Source organism: Muntiacus reevesi, chromosome 9 (genome assembly GCF_963930625.1).
Source record: "Muntiacus reevesi chromosome 9, mMunRee1.1, whole genome shotgun sequence".
In the NCBI taxonomy this organism is placed as follows: Eukaryota; Metazoa; Chordata; class Mammalia; order Artiodactyla; family Cervidae; genus Muntiacus; species Muntiacus reevesi.
This window is the reverse complement of record NC_089257.1, coordinates 49,300,020-49,304,360: the sequence shown is the minus strand read 5'-3', so window position 1 is coordinate 49,304,360 and position 4,341 is coordinate 49,300,020. Positions and strand designations below refer to the sequence as shown.

At 40.0% G+C, this 4,341-nt stretch overlaps 1 non-coding gene across 1 annotated transcript; it reads right to left on the bottom strand.

The window, feature by feature from the left end:
- Window positions 1-3,912: 3,912 nt before the first annotated feature.
- Window positions 3,913-4,019, bottom strand: LOC136176187 (U6 spliceosomal RNA). Its single transcript, XR_010664554.1, has one exon. It is a non-coding gene; the product is annotated as a U6 spliceosomal RNA (small nuclear RNA).
- Window positions 4,020-4,341: the final 322 nt, after the last annotated feature.

Genomic DNA, 4,341 nt, shown 5'->3' with positions numbered 1-4,341 from the left:
TTCACACTGTTCATGGGGTTCTCAAGGCAAGAATACTGAAGTGGTTTGCCATTCCTTTCTCCAGTAGACCACGTTGGTGAATACAGTCATGAAATTAAAAGACACTTACTCCTTGGAAGGAAAGTTATGACCAATCTAGATAGCATATTAAAATGCAGAGATATTACTTTGCCAACAAAGGTTTTTCTAGTCAAGGCTATGGTTTTTCCAGTAGTTATGTATAGATGTGAGAGCTGGACCATAAAGAAAGCTAAGCACCGAAGAATTAATGCTTTTGAACTGTGGTGTTGGAGAAGACTCTTGAGAGTCCCTTGGACTGCAAGGAGATCCAGCCAGTCCATCCTAAAGATGATTAGTCCTGAGTGTTCATTGGAAGGACTGATGTTGAAGCTGAAACTCCAATACTTTGACCACCTGATGCGAAGTACTGACTCATTTGAAAAGACCCTGATGTTAGGAAAGATTGAGGACAGGAGGAAAAGGGGATGACAGAGGATGAGGTGGTTGGATGACATCACTGGGTCAATGGACATGAGCTTGAGTAAACTCTGGGAGTTGGTGATGGACAGGGAGGCCTGGTGTGCTGCAGTCCATGGGATCACAAAGATTCGGACATGACTGAGTGACCAAGCTGAATTGAACTGAATAAGTTATTGGTTGATAAGATATGTATATATGTACATGTGGACTTGATTTATATCTACTATATTAGAGAAGTATTCTTTTGTCAGAATATTTGAGGAATGAATATTCCATTTTACCGCATTTTTAGCATTTCTCTTAATTAGTCTTTTTTCTGTTTTCAATTGTGTATGTGGTTAAATAGATTAATAGATTTCCTTCTATTATGCCACTCTATCCTTCCTGAAATAAACTATAGTCAAGCTGCTTTCAAAATATACTGTAAAATTATGTTCATTTAGGCATTTTGCATCTATATTTATAAATGGAACTGAGCCATAGTTTTTCTATCGTACAATCTTTATAAGATTTTGGCTTCATAAAATAGTGGAATGTTCGCTTCTTTCTCTGTGCTTCTTTTTTTTTTTTTAAGTTCTACCACTTTATTGCTACCAACCCATCTCCCTCCACCTTCGTGCACACATGCTCAGTCATATAACCCCATGGACTATAGCCCGCCAGGCTCCTCTGTCCATGGGTTTTTCCAGGCAAGAACACTGGAGTGGGTTGCCATTTCCTTCTCCATCTCTGTGCTTTTGAACAGCTTTAATAGTATAGGAATGGTTGATTCTGTGAAAATTTGAAAGAAGTTGCTCATTAATGTGTCTGGGTTCAGCATTTTTTCTTTGAGCTTTTGACAGCTTCTGTCCATGATTATTTGTCTGTTTAGATTTTCTATCGTCTCTGAGTCCCTGTTGGTAATGTATATTTCCTTGAGTATTATCCATTTCTTTCAGATTTTAAATTGTAACAGGGCCAAGTTTTCACTTGTATTTCTCATTATTTCCTCTTACCCATGCTTATAAGCTCTTTCTCATTCCTAATTTGTATATTTATATTTTGTCGTGCTTTTTTTTGGCTGTGCCACAAGGCTTATACAATCTTAGCTCCCCAACCAGGAATTGAACCTGGGCTCTTGACAGTGAAAGCACAGGGTCCTAACCACTGGACCACCAGGGAATTCCCTATTTTGTCTTTTTTTTTTTTTTAATCATTTTAGCTAGTGGTTTATCAGCTTGGTGTTTGTTTTTTTTTTTTTTTTTGGTTTATCAGTTTTATTGTTTGCTTTCCTCCAACCTCAAAGAACGAGATCTTAGATTTATTAATCAATTGCTTTTCGGCTATTGAACTAATTCATTTTGCTTTTATTTTTATTAATTTCTTCCTTTTGCTTTCTTTAAATTTTGCTTTGCTCTGACTTTTTTCCTCTTCTAATTTCCTATGTCATCTGCTTTATGAAATTTTATTTTTTCTTCTTTAGCAATAAGTGTGTAAGGTCATGAATTTTCTTGTGAATACAACTTTGGCTGTGTTCCATAAGTAATGTTTCATTGATTTAGTTTTAAAATAATCTATAATTCAGTTTTTTTTAACTTTATATTGAGGTATAATACACTCTGAAAAGCAAACATATCAAGGTATGTACAGTTTGGCGAATAGTCAGAAATTCGACACCCAGATTAAAAGGACATGGACTTCCCTGGTGGTCCCATGGTTGAATCTCCCTTGCAATCCAGGGAACAAGGGCTCAGTTCGTGGCCCAGGAAGATCCCACATGACACGGAGCAAATAAGCCCGTGCACCTCAATTACTGAGGCCGGGCTCTAGAGTCTGTGCCCTGCAACAAGAGGAGCCACTGCAGTGAGAGGCCTGTGCACCACACCTAGCGAGGAGCCCCGGCTCGCCGCACCTAGAGAAAGCCCTTACACAGCAATGAAGACGCGGTGCAGCCAAAAATAGCTAAAATAGAATAAATAAAATTGTAAAAAAAATAAAGAAAACATTACCAATACCCAGAAGCAGTTATATAATTTACAGGGCCCAAAGAGACATGAAGATGCAATGTTCCAGTTTTATTAAGAACTTTAAGATGGTGACAGCAGAGCTTGAAATCAACTGTGGGGTTTTTCAAAGCACAGGGTCCTATACACATGCCCCTGAAGCTGGCCCTTCGAATCCCCTCTTGGCTCTCCTCGTCCTCAGCCCCCCTCCCTACGACAGGTAGTCAGCGTCCTGACTTCCAATAGAGAGAATAGTGTGGTCTATACTCTTGCGTCAAGCTTCTTTTGCTCAGCATTAGATTTATGAGGATCATTCATATTTTCACATGCAGTTGAAGACCATACATTCTCACAGCTATATGCTTAAAACTAGTTTATAATTTAGTTTTGGTTTGTCACTGATTGAAGAGTCATTTAGGAAAGCTTGAAAAATTTTCCTAGGGATTGAGTGCTAAATTCTAACTTCCTAGTTTCAGAGGTGGAGCTAGAACCAGGCTCTTCTTCTTCTGAATGAGTAAATCGTCACCGCATATACAGTATGAGTAAGCTCCTCCTTTTCTTCTGATACCCAGTAAAGAAGTAAAAGGAAGAAAGCTAGCCAAAGAAGGTAGTTAAAGGTTTTTTTTTTGTTTTTTTTTTAAACATTTTTAAAAACATCTCTAGAGTAGCAGCAGCTGCAAACCCTGGCAACAAGGTAAGAGCCTACTTTTAAAAAAATGTTTATTTATTTTGTTTGTGCAGAGTGTGGGATATTTTTAGTGGTGGTATGCAAGATCTTTAGTTGCAGCATTTGAACTCTTAGTTATGACTTGTGGGATCTAGTTCCCTGATCAGGGATTGAACCTAGGCCCCCTGTAGAGTCTTAGACACTGGACCAGCAGGAAAGTCCCCAGTCAGAGCCTCCTTGTTAGACTCAAATCCAAGGGTAGGGCAGCAAAGGGCATTCATCCTAATGGTTGCTAAGAACATTGGGTGGGAGCTTCAGCACCCTATTGCATCCAGTCATGGTTGACTCTGGGGACCTGAATTGGGGTCTGCCTTTGAGTGAGCAAGTGATTTTTTCTGTGAAGATGTAGGAAAGTGGCCCTGTAGACCTTCCCCTGAGACTGCAGGGTGATAGTGGCAGTGGTGGTTTAGTTGCTGTTGTGTCTGACTCTTTGCAACCCCACGAACCGTAGCCTGCCAGGCTTCCCTGTCCATGGGATTCTCCAGGCAAGGATACTGGAGTGGGGTAGCCATTTCCTTTTTTTAGGGGATCTTCACAACCTAGGAATCGGATCTGTGTCTCTTACATTACAAGTGGCTTCCTGCATTGCAAGCAGATTCTTTTTATTTTTTTTAAATTTACTTATTTATTTTAATTGGAGGCTATTTACTTTACAATATTGTGGTGGTTTTTGCATACATTGACATGAATCAGCCATGGGTGTACATGTGTTCCCCATCCTGAAAAAATATGGAACACTTCACGAATTTGCATGTCATCCTTGCGCAGGGGCCATGCTAGTCTTCTCTGTATCGTTCCAATTTTAGTATATGTGCTGCTGAAGCAAACACTGCAAGCAGATTCTTTACTGCTGAGCCACCAGGGAAGCCCATGCAGGGATGCCGGATGCCACTAATAAATACTGCCAACAACCTGCCCATACATTAATTAGGACTGGACTGAGGAGTGTTGAACACTGGTAGAATAAGTGACTAGTACTTGGGACCTGTTAGGCATGGCAGAGGTTCGCCCTGTAAGTGCAGGCTTGAAAACAATATTTAGTCCTCAGCACCTTCTAGTCACAAGAATTGCAGCTGGCATCTCAGAACTAAATCTCAGATGCGCTCAGAAGTATTTCCTTGGTCAACACTGATTATAAAGCCAGAAGTGATT